A 19420-nucleotide genomic window follows, 5' to 3' on the forward strand; every position below is an offset into this window, starting at 1 on the left:
CAAACATTGCACATGTTTCCACTTGATATAATTGATATCACATAATTGGAGACCTTACTATTCTACTGAGCGTCATATTATCGCATATTTACACAGTGAGTGTTATCGCGATATCATTTGTTTCATCTTACACTAGTATTCAACTTATAAATTACTTTCCTACTAACATTACACCCTTTTCCACTTTATATCATTCCTATCACATACTTACTGACCAGAATGTTCAACTGAGCATAATATTTTCGCAGATTTACACAGTGGGTGTACTCGTGACATCAATTGTTACAACTTACACTATTTTTCAACTTATACATTACTTTCCTGCTAACATTACACCCGTTTCCACTTTCTATTCTTGCTATCACATGTTTACTGACCAGAGTGTTATACTGAGCGTCATATTTTCGCAGATTTACACAGTGGGTGTAGTTTTGATATCACTTCTTTCAACTTACACTATTTCTCAACTTATACATTACTTTCCTGAAAACATTACACCCGTTTCAACTTTATATAAGACTTAGCACATACTGACTGGCCTTACCATTATACTGAGCGTCATATCGCCATCCCACACAGTTTCAGTAGTGTAGGAAATTATGGTACTCTCTGAAACATGGCTGAAGGCACAACGCAACATTGCACTCTACACACTCGTACCTTATGTCTTTTCTCTGAGTGGCTGGTCTGACTGTCGAGTGCTTGCATACATGGCAGCGGCGCTGGGGTTTACGACGGTTTGGGTCGGAAGGGATTGTGCTAGGATAGTGGCGTCCTGCGAGGCGTAGGGGAGTCTGGGCAGCCATGGGGGTGCGGGTGCAGTGTGTGGGTCTGTCCTGGGCATGCCTGGCGATTATTTCACATGCCAGCTCCCTCACAAACCCCTCAAAGGTCTCTGATACTCCTGCTGTCATGGCGTGCAGGTAGTGTGCGTTCAGGACCGTGATGTCGAGCAAGAGGAAGAAGAGTTTTTTGTACCACTTCATCGTGGTCCTGGCACAGTCAACACTGGAAATCATCGAGTCTGACTGATCCACTTGCCTCATGTTCAGATTATAGTCCAGTACAGACTCGGGTTTCCAGACGTTGCGCCTCCTCTCGCTACGGTGATCCACAGAGTCTGTGCGGTGCATCAGGGAGCTGTGTACAGTTGATAGGAGGCAAACTTCCCTGTTGTGGTTCCACAGGGTGGCAAGGATGTTATTTGCCTGGAAGAAAACAACCTCGTTCTTGTCAAGTTTCCTCCCTATCTTGACCATATGGCGACGGTTTCTCTTGACTGTACCACAGACTCTGGTGTCGTGTTGGTGGAGGAACCTAGCAAGAAGAGGGCTACTGTACCAGTTGTCCAGGTACAACACATGACCACGATGAAGGTACTCCTCTATCATTGTCTTCACCACGGCCCCTGAGAGTCCTATACTACGATCTAATGTTATATCTGTCTGTGCGCCCGTGTACAAGACTATGTCTTGCACATAACCAGTCTTACAGTCACACATAACAAAGATCTTGAACCCGAAACGGTGTCTCTTGCTGGGTAGGTACTGGCGAAAGGAAATATTGCCTCTCCACAACACAAGACTCTCGTCTATGACGAGGTCTCTGTAAGGATAAAATGAGGAGCAGAACATTTCCCGTAAATGATCAAATACCAGCCTAATTCTCCTCATTTTATCAGTTTTATTTGCATTAGCTGGATCTTCTGCATCAAAAAAGTGGAGGCGGCCGAGAATCTGCTGAAATCTATTACGACTCATCACCTTTCCAAAGAAAGGTGTGAGGATCATTGGGTCAGTTGTCCAGTATGCAGGAATTTGGTTTTTTCTTACCACACCCATCAAGAGAACCAGGGCAAAAAATAAGAACATCTCAGAAATTGTCACAGGATAGTCATATTGCTGGGAATGCCTGCTCGTTGTTCCCAAACGTTCACTTTCACGGAGCTGTGTTCGTGAAAATATGTTTGTCTGTTCCACTATACGCCCCACAAACGCCTCCCCAAAGAACAAGTGGAAAAAAATCCACCCTAGTGGAACCCGCATGCACACCTGGAGCCGTGCAACCAGACCGCCACTCCTTAGTGAAAGGGTGAATGATGAGAGTAAAATTACTCCCATCTTCCCAGTTCCACAAGACACCACCGTCTCCAGCCACGTCCCCATCGTCGCCTTTGTCAGGGTGGGGAGGTGAGGGTGGTGGGGGAGGTTGGGGAGGTGGAGAGCGGCACCTTTCATCACTCGCACTTCTCTTCCCTCTCCCTTTTCCTTTACCCTTTCCCTTCCCTTTCCTTCCTTTCCCCACATCCTGGGGCTGTTGGGAGGAAGTTTGGGAATATTGTGGGGCGAAAGACGTGCTGGGGAGTGGCTCCACCTCCTCTCCCCTGGGCCTATGTGCACCACGTGCTCGTGCTGCCTCCCTCACACCACTTTCCCTTTCACCCCGCACTCCCACCACACCACTTTCGACTTCCCCAGACAAAACACTTGGACCATACCTTATTTGTCTTCTCGCCCCACCTTCTGATCCTCGGGGTGAGATTTCCTCCTTCCCCAACCACGAGGCGATATCACGTCCTAAGCCGCCATCATCGTCATCGTCCTCATCCTCATCCTCATCAGAATCGGGATGGAGAGAGGTCCGTGCAGGTGGTTGGGGTGCAGGCTGGCCTTCCCTTGCCTTACGATATGTCACATACCGCTTTTTCCGGGGCGAAGGGACCTCCTCATCACTGCTTGTTATTTCTTCCTCTGGCTGGACATAATCTCGATCCACCACATTATCATCAAGTGGAGAATCACTATCTCCAGTGAAGGCCTCCAGGGCGGATGCTATTTCGTCGTCTGAGAGACCTTTACGCGCCATGTCTGACTTGGGTCACTGCTAACAGGTGAGTGACCGAGACAAGGGCGAGTGCGGGTCACGTGGGGTCTGGGACGCTGCCCGCCTGGCGGCAGGTAGGGGAGGCTTGGGTAGGTGGGCGAATCGAAAATCTCGCGCAAATTTTGAAAATTGTGGAAATTATGAACCTTGCAATTGCAGGACGTTAAAGTACGTCGACGGGATTGGCAGTGACAAAACGTGAGGACGTGGAAGAACTTCGACAGGACGCCGCGGGTTAAGTGAAAAAGTTTCTAGAGAAGGGAAAGAAGTTGTATGCAGCCTTCATGGATTTGCAGAAAGCATATGAGAGGGTGGATAGACAAGGAATGTGAAAAGTATTAAAAATATGTGGGGTAAACAGGATGTTGTTGAATGCCGTGAAGAGTATGTACGAGGGGGCTAAGTCTGCAGTGAGTGTGGATAGTGAACTGAGTGAAATTTTCTGTTTGAATGTTGGATGTATGATGATTATAGATGAAACTTTTGAAGGTGAAGTGCTTGAAAGGGTACAACAGGGAAGAAAGATTGCTGGTTCTTTGAAAGGAGTGATAAGGAACAGGGAAATGAGCAAGGAATTTAAAAAGTTGTTGCATGACAGTAATGTGATACCAACTCTAACGTATGGAAGTGAGGCTTGGACCTTGTTAGAAGGACACAAGCCCAGAGTGAGAGCAGTGTAAATGAATAATTTGAAGGAGCATTTGGAGTTACATGGAGAGACAGACTGACGGATGAGGAAGTGAAAGAGAGTTGTGGTGTGGATGAGGATATGGCAGAAAGTGTTAGGAGAAATACACTGAGGTGGTTTGGCCATGTGGAGAGGATGGAGAGCGAGAGACTGACGAGGAAAGTGTGTGCGAGTAAGGTGGATGGGGGGGAGGAGGAGAGGGTGGCCGAGGGTGAGATGGAGGGATGGAATGGAGAGGTATATGAGAGAGGGGTTGTGAGCTGGGGACAGGGCAGTGAAATGGCGTAGGAGAAGAAGACATGGAGGCCATTTGTTTCTGGTCACCGCTTATGGGATTGAGGAGTCTGGCAATGGATAGATAGATAGATGGATTTCATTTCGTTTCTCAGTAAGTGAAATCTTAGCTTAGGTCATGTCTGTCAGTGCGTATGGTGTCCATTCGTCCAATCCACGCTGACCTCCGGAACCATGTGTTAGAATTTTCTCATGTTTTGTATGATTGTAGGGCCATATTGGAGGTTAATGCCCTTCTTTTCGAAAATTTGAAAAAATTCAAGACGTTCAACTTAGGACCAATTTACTATTTTTGAAACTTTATATTCTTTACATTTCATTTACTTTAACAGATGGCTTTAAAGGTTGTAACGATGTAGAATATAGTTTCTCTGAGTCTGAGAGAGGCTTCTTTATGTGTGTATATATATATATATATATATATATATATAGATAGATAGATATATATATATATATATAATGTATGAAAATAATTTTCCTGTGGGGAGATGTATATTATAAATACTTATGCAAACGAATGTTTTGAACCGAAAAAACATTAGCATACACTAATAAACGGGAGGCATGAACTAAATCTGTGTAATGTATCAAATGAAGATACTAATTAAAAATAGCAATTTGTCATTAAAAAGTAAAAATAATGGCCATAAGAAACAACCGCTAAAAAAGACCACTAAAATCAGCCAATAAAAATCGTTTTAAAAAAAGTTAGTTCATAAAACTAAACTTGGATTCAGAAGATTAACTTATTTCTTTATTTTTTGTGGTTGATTTTAGTAGCCTTTTTGTTTAATAATTTTAGTGGCTGATTTTCGTGACTGATTTAAGTGACTGATTATAGTGGCTGATGTTGGTGATTAATTTTAGTGACTAATTTTGGTGACTGTTTTTTGTTGTTGATTTTAGTGGATGATTATTGTGGCTGATTTTAATGGCTGATTTTAGTGGCTATTTTAGTGGCTATGTTTAGCATCCATTATATTTGCCTTTTAATGACAAATTACTATTTTTAATTGACATCTTTTTTTTTGATACTATACACAAATTTACAACATGCCTACTGTTTATGTGTACATGCTTTTGTTTCTTTTTTGCAGAATGCATAAGTCTGTATACGTACTTACTGGTATCATATATACAGTATATATCTATATCTATCTATCTATCTATCTATCTATATATATATATATATATATATATATATATATATTGTTACGGAACAGAGAAATATAATGTACACTTTAAGTGAGAATACTAAAAATCACTACTGTCCCGTAAAGTTCCAGGTTCAAAACAAAAGAGTTAGGTAAAATTACAAGTTAAAGTTTAATGCTCAAACTAACAACAAAACATTCAGGACTCATAAGGATAATGTAATGGCAAAAAACAGGTTAAATATATGGTTAACTGCAATAGCCTCTATTAACACGAAATTAGCATGAGTAAATTTATCTAAGTCAGCCCTGATAAAATGAGAATACCATATAATACTCAGTGAATGCAAGATATATTATTACAGATACAAAATATTATTAATAAGGGCTGACACCCAAAATACATGAATCACAAAAACCTTACTAGGCCTAAGAACTAACACCTTACGCTACACAGTATAAGAAAAAATGCAATAACAGTTATACTCAAATTACACAGCTGCTAGATGGTTGGAGACTTCCTGAGCACTCACAATAATAACAACTGTACAGGGGAGGACAGAGATGTGAACAAAATGAGGAGTAGATCTAAGTGGCAATAATGCAGAGACTGAGCTCATAATATAGGGGCCGGCAGAGCCTGATACAACTTGTAAGAAGAACGCGCAAATGAAGCTATAGGAGACAAAGAGTTGACAATCCTGCTCTGAACCACAGAAAGAACGACTTACTCTACTATAACGGTAGAAGGGGGGAGTGAGGTAGAACACGCTCGTGATCAAACATGCAGCATACTGTACGTTAGAATTACACAAAGGATGATGAAATCATAGGCTATGTAACAATATATATATATATATATATATATATATATATATATATATATATATATATATATATATATATATATATATATATATATATAGGGTGGCCCCCAAAAGTAGCAACAGTTCAGTTACACAAGGCTATATATGTTCCTTATCATCACTGAAGGTACTGTAAGAAAAATTTGATGAAATGCACAATTTTTAGAGGTCACTTCCGATGCAGTAATTCCGAAAAATTAGCTGAAAACACAACATCTACGGATTTTCAACAAAAAAAACAAATGATTTTTCAACATTTCCAAACTCAGACACTCTTTATTTGAGTGTTAAAGGAACACACTTAAAACATTAAGAATAGGAATAATGCATCACTTTGTCTTCATCAAAGCAGCTTTCATCGGAACTGGCAGTCTTTTCCAGTGGTCAGGGACGAGCTGCAGTATGTACTGCTACTTCCTTAGTTATTTTGCTGTCTAATTTGTTAGGACGTAAATGACTCTTGAAATTCATCCTTAGACTCTGTTGATGAGGAAGCACTACAGCCTTCATCTTCAGTAGAGCTGGATGGTACAGTCATTTCCTTCTGCTGTGCAATGAGCTTGCATTTTTCTTTTTGAGTGTTAGCTTGATCACTTCTATGCCGCTTACGAGCCTCCTTCTGTGCCAAGATTCTGTCCATCCCGGACATACTCCCACTGAAGGGATTCTGTTGCTGTAATCGCAGGAACTGGTTATGCTCTTCGTTTGTCATATTGAGCAGAGTATCCTTTCGAGAAATATATACCTGTTTTTTGAGTTTTGTCTTGAAGTTTTGATCTGACCCGGTACCCTGGTTTCAGTAACGATCTGTTGGTCTTCAATACACAGTACTCATTGTGAAGCTTCTGGAGCTTACTAGTACCCGAGTCTACCCTTTGGGTCGGGATGCGTGCTTTATCCCAGATAACCATTACCATCTCAATGGTACTCTTAATGCTGCGACTGATTGTAAGAACGTTCTGATGGTGAAACATGAAGTTCCTGAGGACATGGGCATTAGTTGGCAGGTGGGCATCCAATATATCTTTCTCGAGCTTGCCCAGAAGCCATACCTTTGGACTGCTTCTTGTCATAGGCATGACCTGTGAATGGAACACACTGATAAGCAAGGCTTTATTATAACTATTGATAATAAAACTCATCAGAACATTATTTTGATATATTAGCTTCAGTTCGCTCTGCATATCTGGATACTTATGATCATATGCTGGATACAGTGATTATTATACATTGTGTTTGGTATTAGAAATATTCTATTATTAATTAATCAAATATTCATCAACAAGTGCCCGGTACATGGAGTGTAAAAACCTAATATATCAAAGAAACTTTTTGATAAGTGTCATTATTTATAATAATAATAATGATATAAATTTTACTGGCTAGTTCAGAGAAATTCACTGCTCGATGTCACGACACGCTAGTTATTAAGAGCACACCAATGTACGTCCTACTGTGTGGAGAAATAGTCATCCTCTGAGTGACTGAGTGACCACTGGGTCATCGACGAGCCACCCAGCGAGTGCTGCTGCATGGATGTGGTGCTTTTCCGGCTGCACCGGAGCTTCCAACAGATGGCTGCAGCACGCACCAGTGGTAGACATATGTTACAATAAGTAACAATAAGTAGATCTAAATGGCAGTTAATGCAGAAACTGAGCTCATTATATAGGGGCCGGCAGAGCTTGATACAACTTGTAAGAAGGACGCGCAAATGAAGCCATGGGGGACAAAGAGTTCATAATCCTGCTCTGAACAACAGAAAGAACGACTTACTCTACTATAATGGTAGAAGGGGGGAGTGTGGTAGAACACACTCGTGATCAAACATGCAGCATACTGTAAGTTAGAATTACACAAAGGATGATGAAATCATAGGCTATGTAACACCTCCCCACAAAGAAAAAGAAATTTACAAAGGAAATTTCTTATTACTCTAAAACAATCTGTTTAAAGTCTAGATAAGCAATCTGCAATAACATTTTCTTTCCCCTTGACATGTTGTATGTCTAATGAATACTCCTGAAGAAGCAGGCTCCATCTTGTCAGTCTCTGATTTTTATCTTTAAACTTACTAAGGAATTTCAGTGGGTTATGATCGGTATAAATGACTATGGGGTCAAAATCAGAACACAAATAAAATGAAAAATGCTGTAAACCCAAAATCAAGGCCAAAAGCTCTTTCTCAATAGTTGAGTAGTTCTTTTGAGGTGGAGTGAACTTCTTACTGTAATAAGATACAGGGTGTTCAATACCCTGATCATCCTCTTGCAGCAAAACAGCCCCAGCTCCTGTATCACTTGCGTCAACAGGCATCTTAAAAGGCTTAGCAAAATTTGGAGTAGCGAGCACTGGCTGACTTAATAGGATAGCTTTAAGTTTGCTGAAAGAGGATTCACAGTTATCGGTCCAGACAAATTTCACTCCCTTTTTCAGTAGGTCTGTAAGTGGTGATACAAGTATTGAAAAGTTAAGAACAAATCTCCTGTAATAACCTACCATTCCCAAAAATCTTTGTAGCTCTTTCCTACTTTTAGGTCTGGGAAGATCACTTATAACCTGAACCTTAGCTCCTGGTGGTGCAACATGTCCATCACCAATTACGTACCCAAGGTACTGAACTTTAGCTTGACCAAACTCACATTTTGATAAATCAGCTACAAGATTAGCCTGAACCAAACGCTCAAGAAATTTACTGACATGGCATAGGTGATCTTTCCAGTTGTCACTGAAGATTAATACATCATCAATATAAACAACACACCCTGCCAAACCCTCTGTTACAACATTCATGAGCTTCTGAAATGTGGCTGGTGCATTCTTCATACCATATGGCATTACAGAACATGCAAAAGTCTTTCCTAGTGTTACAAAACATGAGATCTCCCTAGCACGTTCAGTCATAGGTACTTGCCAGTATCCCTTTAACAAATCAAACTTACTTATGTACCTAGCCTTTCCGATCTTGTCTGTGCAATCTTCCACGCGAGGGAGAGGGTGTCTGTTTTGGTTATCTGATTAACACGTCTGTAGTCAATGCAAAGCCGCTGTGACCCACCTGGCTTAGGGACTAGAGTGACAGGAGAACTCCACTCGCTCTGACAGGGTTCAGTCATCTTGTGGTCCAACAGGTAGCCAAGCTCCTTCTGGATGAGAGGAACTTTCACTGGGTTCACACGGTAAGGAGGCAGTTTAATTGGCTTTGCGTCTCCAACATCGACATCATGCATCAACACAGTGGTTCTTCCTGGAGTGGCACGGAACACTTGCGGGTACTCCTGCAGTAATGCCGAAAACTCCTGCCTTTCCTCGGGAGCTAGATGAGAAAGCTTAGTCTGGAGATCATTCATGATATCAGGATTCTTCCCCAAACTATCACTCAGGCTCATACTGCATGGGAGAGCTTCACTTGCAGACTCGGGTGGAACAGCTACAGTCCAGACTGGGTTATTTTCGTCCCGCCTGTGATATAACTTTAGCATGTTGATGTGACAAAGTTGCTTGTTCTTTCTACGATCTGGTGTGGGGATGACATAGTTGACATCATTGAGTTTCTTCTCCATGAAATAAGGACCACTAAACTTGGCTTGAAGAGGTTGCCCATGCACTGGTAGCAGAATCAAAACTTGATCTCCTGGCTGAAAGTGGCGTAACCTGGACTTCTTATCATACCAAGTCTTCATCTTCTCCTGAGTAGTTCATAAATTTTCTCTCGCCAGCTGTAAAGCAGCGGACAGCTGTTCTTTGAACTTCATCACATACTCCAGCAGGTTGACGTCATCTTCCTCCGACAGCCAGCATTCCTTGATTAATTAAGGGGTCCTCTTACTTCATGGCCAAACAGTAGTTCAAAAGGTGTGAAGCCCAGTGATTCATTTGGAGATTCTTTTGCGGCAAATACAACGAATGGAAGACCTTTATCCCAGTCTTTCTGATGTTCCAAACAGTATTTCTTGAGCATCGATTTGAGTGTTTGATGATATCTCTCCAACGTTCCTTGGGTCTGGGGATGGTAAGCTGAAGACGTGATCTGGGTGATGCCCAACTCTTTCAGAGACTGCTTGAAAACATTTGACATGAAATTACTTCCCCGGTCTGACTGTACCTCCTTGGGCAGACCAAACTTTGTGAAGAACCCTAGCATTTCCTTAACCACGTTCTTTGCTGAGATATTTCTAAGTGGAATGGTTTTCAGGATAACGAGTAGCCATATCAATCAGGGTCAACACATAAGAAAATCCTGAAGAAGTCTTAGGAAGAGGGCCCACAATATCCACCAACACACGGGTGAATGGCGCCTCAAAAGGAGGAATGGGAACTAGAGGTGCAACCTTTTCGGTCTGATTACACTTCCCCACAACTTGACAGGTGTGACAAGACTTACAATACCAAGAAATATCCCTGAAGATACCTGGCCAATAGAAGTGTTTCAAAATGCGTGCCACAGTCTTCCTCACTCCAAGGTGTCCTGCCAAACTGGAATCATGAGCTACTCTAATGATATCCTGCCTACAAACACGAGGGATGACAACTTGATGTACAACCTCCCATTCACAGTCGGCTGATGGTGCTGGGGGTCTCCACTTCCTCATAAGTACTCCTGACTTTATATAATAACAAGTAGAAGCACCAGCTGACTCTTCCTCACTGCAAGCAGAGTTAGCTAGACCTTTCAAATCAGGGTCAGCAACCTGCAACTCAACCAACTCTTGACGAGACAAATTATCAACACTACGCGGTACTGCCTCATCTGGTGAGTGGTCCAAATTAGCAAGAAAAGTGTCAGCTAGGATAACATCATCATCATCATTATCCTCTAAATCACCAGTAACTTTAGACTTAGCCCTAGTGACAGCACATGCAGGGAACACATCAGGGACATCACAATCCTGGGCCGCAGCCACTGGCTTACTAGACAACTGAGGAGCTGGACACACTTGACTTCCACCAATATCATTTCCAAGTAAGAAAGTTACACCTGACATTGGGAGTCTCTCAACCAACCCAACCATAACGGAACCATTAACAAAACCAGATTCTAAATTCACTCTGCACAGAGGGACAGAGAAGTAATTATTCCCTACACCTTGTAAGATTACAGTTTCATCAGAGGAATGAACATAGAGCCTAGAACACTGGTCAGCATAAGGGATTGGCAAGCACCTGTATCACGATATATTTTAACTGATTTCCTGTCATTACTGTCCAGAGGACTGACAAAACCATCAGACAGGAAATTTGCAAATGAACTCTTGAGAGTGTCACCCACGTTACTGCTCAAAAGAGGAGCTCCATCATGAGAATTTAATTTACCCCTCAAAGCAGGTTCATTTAACTCAGTTAAAGAATTCTGGGAACTCTCAAGTGTGGACACTAGACCAATTGACTGAATATTTAAAGACTCCTTTTTGTTTACATCACGCTGTCTCCTGAAACATTTCTCCGTAGTATGACCAAGCTTACTACAATAAGTACATTTACTTTTCTGAAATCTAGAGGTGAAGCTGGTATTTACTTCCTGAGAAACATCATCTTTATTCTCTTTCCTGTTACCTGTACTCTTAGTAGAGGCAACGTACTTACTCTCAGCTTTCCCTTTTTCTTTAGAATATCTTTTGTGAGTGGGAACATGTTCATCAGCTAAAACTGCAGCATCAGACAAATTATCTATTCTTCTCTCATCAAGATATAGGCTTACATCTTTACTAATACACCTTTTGAAGTCCTCCAGCAAAATCATCTGCTTAAATTTGTCAAAATCAGAATCCACATTCTTAGAATTTAACCACTGCTCTAACAGATCTTCTTTGATTTTTTCATACTCAACATGGGATTGCTTATCTTGCTTATAAGTTGTCCTAAATTTTACTCTATAGGCTTCAGGAACAAGCTCATAGGCCTTAAGAATCAAGCTCTTAACTACATCATAAGTATCACATTGATCCTGAGGCAAAGATGCATAAGTTACTTGAGCTTTACCGGTGAGAACAGTTTGAAGGAGTACTGGCCAATAATTTTTGGGCCAATTAAAACCTGTAGCTACCCTCTCAAACAACTGAAAATACTTTGTTAAATCAGATTCATTAAAAGGAGGGACAAGTTTAACATTTTTAGCCACATCAAAATCATCAGAGCTAGATGATCCGGTTCCACCTTGTTTCATGCGATACTCATGGTCTGCCTGAATCCTAGCAAGTTCAACTTGTGCCTCAGCCTCCTTAGCACGGGCCTCCTGCAGGGCTAGCTGTAACTTAGCTAATTCAATCTGCGTTCGCTCATTTGGAGGAGTTACATTAAACAAGCTTTCATTAATCATGTCAACAATTTGATCTTTAGAATGATGAGAGCGAACAACAGTTCCCAATTGTTGAGCAACAAGCTTAAGTTCATTCTTTGCTCTGTTTTCTACATCACACACTGTTTGCACATTTGACATAAAATCTTTGGCTTCATCAAGCGTAGTAATAGTAGTCATCATGAATAAATCACAGTCACAAAATATCAAGCAATATCCTTATGATAATATCCTGAATATCCTGATAAGAGGTAGCCAAATTTATGTTACGGAACAGAGAAAGATAATGTACACTTTAAGTAAGAATACTAAAAATCACTACTGTCCCGTAAAGTTCCAGGTTCAAAACAAAAGAGTTAGGTAAAATTACAAGTTAAAGTTTAATGCTCAAACTAACAACAAAACATTCAGGACTCATAAGGATAATGTAATGGCAAAAACAGGTTAAATATATGGTTAACTGCAATAGCCTCTATTAACACGAAATTAGCATGAGTAAATTTATCTAAGTCAGCCCTGATAAAATGAGAATACCATATAATACTCAGTGAATGCAAGATATATTATTACAGATACAAAATATTATTAATAAGGGCTGACACCCAAACCACATGAATCACAAAAACCTTACTAGGCCTAAGAACTAACACCTTACGCTACACAGTACAAGAAAAAATGCAATAACAGTTATACTCAAATTACACAGCAGCTAGATGGTTGGAGACTTCCTGAGCACTCACAATAATAACAACTGTACAGGGGAGGACAGAGATGTGAACAAAATGAGGAGTAGATCTAAGTGGCAATAATGCAGAGACTGAGCTCATAATATAGGGGCCGGCAGAGCCTGATACAACTTGTAAGAAGAACGCGCAAATGAAGCTATAGGGGACAAAGAGTTGACAATCCTGCTCTGAACCACAGAAAGAACGACTTACTCTACTATAACGGTAGAAGGGGGGAGTGAGGTAGAACACGCTCGTGATCAAACATGCAGCATACTGTACGTTAGAATTACACAAAGGATGATGAAATCATAGGCTATGTAACAATATATATATATATATATATATATATATATATATATATATATATATATATATAGGGTGGCCCCCCCAAAAGTAGCAACAGTTCAGTTACACAAGGCTATATGTGTTCCTTATCATCACTGAAGGTACTGTATGAAAAATTTGATGAAATGCACAATTTTTAGAGGTCACTTCCGATGCAGTAATTCCGAAAAATTAGCTGAAAACACAACATCTACGGATTTTCAATAAAAAAAACAAATGATTTTTCAACATTTCCAAACGCAGACACTCTTTATTTGAGTGCTAAAGGAACACACTTAAAACATTAAGAATAGGAATAATGCATCACTTTGTCTTTACCAAAGCAGCTTTCATCGGAACTGGCAGTCTTTTCCAGTGGTCAGGGGCGAGCTGCAGTAAGTACTGCTACTTCCTTAGTTATTTTGCTGTCTAATTTGTTAGGACGTAAATGACTCTTGAAATTCATCCTTAGACTCTGCTGATTAGGAAGCTCTACAGCCTTCATCTTCAGTAGAGTTGGATGGTACAGTCATTTCCTTCTGCTATGCAATGAGCTTGCATTTTTCTTTTTGAGTGTTAGCTTGATCACTTCTATGCCGGTTACGAGCCTCCTTCTGTGCCAAGATTCTGTCCACCCCGGACATACTCCCACTGAAGGGATTCTGTTGCTGTAATCTCAGGAACTGCTTATCCTCTTCGTTTGTCATAGTGAGCAGAGTATCCTTTCGAGAAATATATACCTGTTTTTTGAGTTTTGTCTTGAAGTTTTGCTCTGACCCGGTACCCTGGTTTCAGTAACGATCTGTTGGTCTTCAATACACAGTACTCTTTGTGAAGTTTCTGGAGCTTACTAGTACCCGAATCTACCCTTTGGGTCGGGATGCGTGCTTTATCCCAGATAACCATTACCATCTCAATGGTACTCTTAATGCTGCGACTGATTGTAAGAATATTCTGATGGTGAAACATGAAGTTCCTGAGGACATGGGCATTAGTTGGCAGGTGGGCATCCAATATATCTTTCTCGAGCTTGCCCAGAAGCCATACCTTTGGACTGCTTCTTGTCATAGGCATGACCTGTGAATGGAACACACTGATAAGCAAGGCTTTATTATAACTACTGATAATAAAACTCATCAGAACATTATTTTGATATATTAGCTTCAGTTCGCTCTGCATATCTGGATACTTATGATCATGTGCTGGATACGTGATTATTAAACATTGTGTTTGGTATTAGAAATATTCTATTATTAATGAATCAAATATTCATCAACAAGTGCCCGGTACGTGGAGTGTAAAAACCTAATATATCAAAGAAACTTTTTGATAAGTGTCATTATTTATAGTTATAATAATGATATAAATTTTACTGGCTAGATCAGAGATATTCACTGCTCGATGTCACGACACGCTAGTTATTAAGAGCACACCAATGTACGTCCTATTGTGTGGAGAAATAGTCATCCACTGAGTGACCACTGGGTCATCGACGAGCCACCCAGCGAATGCTGCTGCATGGATGTGGTGCTTTTCCGGCTGCGCCGGAGTTTCCGACAGATGGCTGCAGCACGCACCAGTGGTAGACATATGTTACAATAAGTATGTCTACCAACTACTGCTCAAGCTTAATTTAGTGATTAGTTCGATACTTGTCACAGTTTTCGGATAGTTACAGGCAGTTACAAGCCATATATTCATTAGACGATTAGACGTTTGTGATCAAACATAATATTATCAGGATCACATATGTTTCCTCCAGGGAGTGACTTCTAAATATGAGCCAATTTTCTTGATTTTTTTTTTGGGGCCACCCTAATATATATATATATATATATATATATATATATATATATATATTTATATGAACAGTACAGAGCCCTCAAGAACAATTTCTTGAGAGTTACTGATGTAACATGCTGTTGGACAAGAGGACCACCAAGACATAAAGTAACTTGGTGGTGGGATGAGGGTGTAGAAGCTGCAGTTAAGGAGAAAAGAAGGCTTTTCCGGGAATGGAAGAAGGGTGGTAGTAAAGAGGAATATTTGGCTGCCAAGCGTAGGGCTAGAAGAGAGGTATACAGGGCAAAGTCTGAGTCACAGAGACTATTACTTGATAAGCTAAATCATGGGGAAAGGAAAAACATAATTATTTAGGGTGGCAGGTCAAGTGAAGAGGGATAATCGGGATATTATAGGAGAGCAGTGTGTGAAGAATGATGAAGGAAGGGTAGTGGTGAACAGTGAGGATATTAAAGATGCATGGAGAGAGCATTATAACCGGTTGTTGAATGAGGAGTTTGACTGGGAGAGGGAAGGTTTGAAACCAGCAGATCCAGTGTCTGGCCCTTGGCCTTTGATTGATACTGCTACTGTGAGTGAGGCATAGGCAGGATGAGGGTGGGGAAGGCAGCAGGTGTGTCTGGATTGACTGCCGAAATGTTGAAGGCCTCAGGCGATATAGGGGTGAGTTTGGTCACTGACCTGATAAATAGGATTATTTATGAGTGTGTTGTCCCAGATGATTGGCTGAAGAGTGTAATTGTAAATGTGTATAAAGGGAAGGGTGATGCCCTGGAAAGAGGAAATTATAGAGGTATAAAGCTTTTAGATCAGATAATGAAGGTAATGGAGAGAGTTTTAGAAGGCATGATTAGAGAAAGAGTAAATACTGATGAGATGCAGTTTGGGTTTATGCCAGGTAGGGGGACCACTGATGCTATATTCATTGTTCGACAGCTTCAGGAATAATATATTGGTAGGAGAAGGGATCTTTATTTTGTTTTTGTTGATTTGGAAAAGGCCTTTGACAGAGTCCCTAGAGAGGTGGTGAAGTGGCCAATGAGAAAGCTTGGCTTGGAAGAGTGGCTGGTTAGGGTGGTTATAGCTATGTATGTGGGTGCTCACACCCAGGTAAGAGTGAATAGAGATTTGAGTGATGAGTTTTCCGTGAATGTTGGTGTGCATCAGGGGTCAGTCTTGAGTCCCATGTTGTTTATCATGGTACTTGAAGCCCTTTCGCGTGACTTTAGAAACGGACTCCCGTGGGAGTTGTATGCTGATGATTTGGTGTTGATTGCAGAGAACGAAAGGGAGGTGGAGGAAAGGTTTAGGAAGTGGAGAGATGGTATGGGGCACAAGGGTTTAAGGGTAAATGCAGATAAAACAAAAGTGATGATATCTAGGGTTGGTGGCGGTACTGTCAAAGACGAGGGAGAGTGGCCATGTGCAGTTTGCCACAAGGGCGTGGGAAGTAATTCCATCTTGTGCGGTGTGTGTGATAAATGGGTGCATAAGAGATGTAGTGGTATTAGAGATAGACTGCGAGATAATGCTGATTTTATGTGTACGGCGTGTCGGGATGAGCAGGTGGAGATTGTCAGACGTGAAAGGATTGAACTTGCTGGTGAATCTCTTGAGTGTGTGAAAGAGTTTTGTTATTTGGGAGACATGTTGTGTGCTGGAGGTGGGGCTGGAGCTAGCTCTGTGACTAGGGTGAGAAGTGGTTGGAAGAAGTTCAGGGAGCTCTTGCCAATCCTGACATTGAGAGGACTCTCCCGACGTGCTAAAGGGTCTTTGTATGCAGCATGTGTTAGGAGTGTAATGCTGTATGGTAGTGAGACCTGGGTAGTGAAGGAGGAAGATATTCGCCGGCTCAGACGTACAGAAATGACAATGATTAGGTGGATGTGCAGTGCGTCCCTGCGTCCAAGGCCTGGAGGGGCTGGGTTTACGATGGAAGAGTTAAGAGGTAGGATGGGACTGGAGTGTATTGGTGTTGTGATGAGGAGAGGTAGATTGAGATGGTTTGGACATGTGGAGAGGATGGGGGATGATAATTGGGTGAGGAAGGTGAGAAGTGTTAATATTGGGGGTGGGGTTATGAGGGGTAGACCGAGAAAGACATGGGACGAGGTCATTGTGACCTCAGGGTTTAGGGACTGAACAGGGAGGCTGCAATGGATCGTGCAGTGTGGAGAGCCGCCATTAGGTGACCAAGGCCGACACATGCAAGCATGTTGGAGCCTTTAAAAACGAAACAAAAAACGAAACGATATATTATTACGGGGATGGCGGTAGGTCAAGGTTGGGATAATACAAACTGAAGTATGGACGTTGTGAGTTTGCCTCTGTGGGCATGGAGAAGGTTTAATTAAAATTTTCACCATCTGGAAATACAAGCAGACGAGGAACAACAATAAGGTATGCATTTCGCTGTTTTTGTACATCTGGAGTGGAATGCAGGCAATAAGACGTCTGATTACCGCCATTTGATTGCCAGTGCATTCAGCTTTGGGCAGACCGAGTTCAGTTAAGTAGTTGGAAACAGTATTAGCCTGCTAGGTGCCATGACATCTCTATTTTCAATCAGTTTTGGCGAAATTTGTAGCGTGAATGGCTTATTTCGAATATGGTTTTGTAGCACATTATCCACACCCAAACACAAACAGTATATCACGGTATTAATTTAAGCTAACCACTTCTCACAACGTTACACGATATGTTTTGGGTTATATATATAGTCCTTATCAGTCCACAGACGACACGAGGTGCAGCGGTCTCGTCCTCACTACCTTAATCATCCTCCAAAACTTTAGCCAATACATTCCTAATTAACCAAACTTCTCTTCATTTTTATTTATCTTCCTGGGTCTTTTCTCCCCCACCAGAGTTGGTGGTACTTTTCTCTTTGGACACATAACTTGCACCTCGTTAATACAATTTGGTGCTGGGTGGTTGTAGAGGGAGGTGTAAGGGCTTTATATTTTACTCATCCTCATGCACTCATCGCAGTAATTTTACTCACCTTCCAATAGCAGTTTCTGAATTCAAATAAAATATCACCATGTTCATTGCTCTTCAGATGACCTCATAGAAACATCCTCATCAATACCATACCATTAGATCTGAATGTGATAATCCCTAGAGTATCTCGGTATCGTTGGAGTGTTAATCCTTAAAGTATCATGGTAGTGTTGGTGCCCTTTAATGCCCCCAGGTGACGTGTAAAGGCTGGAATGAGACAGCCCATTGTTGGTATTTCGCAGGAGGACTACTGGACCTCGGGAAGAGGCTCCTTAGCTAATAAAGAGCTGGATATACAAATACATTTATCAGTCTACTGTTGAGTGAGACGGGTCATTGATGATGAAAGAATTATGTAAAAGAAAACGGCAGAGGGGTGACAAGGAAAGAACTGATGTAAACAAAAAATATATTTATATTGTGGGTAAAAGTTGTAAAAAAATCACCTGTGGGAAAACAAATAACAGTGTCAGAGAGAGAGAGAGATATAGAAATTATTTCCTCTCCCTGTTCACAGATCTCTCTCTCTCTCTCTCTCTCTCTCTCTCTCTCTCTCTCTCTCTCTCTCTCTCTCTCTCTCTCTCTCTCTCTCTCTCAGTAACATACGAGTACGCGCTGGTCTCTGCATTTCTTCACACACACACACACACACACACACACACACACACACACCAGATATACAAATATCAGAAAAAGAAATACAGGAGGAGTTAAGTAAATTAGACAAAGGAAAAGCATATGGTCCTGATGAAATTGCATGTTGGGTGCTACATAAATGTGCAACGGAGTTAAGTAAACCATTATTTTTAATTTTCAAGGAATCCCTGGGACGTGGTAAACTACCTGATAGTTGGAAGAAAGCAAACATTGTTCCCATATTCAAGAAAGGGAATTGACAAAATCCACTCAACTACCGATCAGTATCACTAACCAGTGTTGTAAGCAAGGTATTAGAAAAGCTGATAAGAAAAGTTTAGGTAAATCATCTAGAAAAACACAATATGATAACAGAAAGACAGTTTGGTTTCAGAAATGTAAAATCATGTGTTACTAATTTGTTGAGCTACTATGATAGAGTAACAGAAACATTATAGAACAGAGAAGGATGGGTGGACAGTATCTATTTAGATTTCAAGAAAGCATTTGACAGAGTACCGCACCAAAGACTTTTATGGAAACTGTACCATCAAGGAGGAATCCAAGACAAACTGTATTGCTGGATGCAAGATTCACTCAAAAACAGGGAAATGAGAACGGTACTAAGGGGAAATTACTCATCTTGGAGAGAAGTGACTAGCGGAATTCCACAGGGTTCAGTGCTGGCACCAAGCATGTTTTTAGCGTATATTAATGATAAAGACAGTAACATTGGAAATGAAAGC

Source organism: Coenobita brevimanus, chromosome 84 (assembly GCF_032717465.1).
Source record: "Coenobita brevimanus isolate Jiangsu-jjx chromosome 84, ASM3271746v2, whole genome shotgun sequence".
Lineage (NCBI taxonomy): Eukaryota > Metazoa > Arthropoda > Malacostraca > Decapoda > Coenobitidae > Coenobita > Coenobita brevimanus.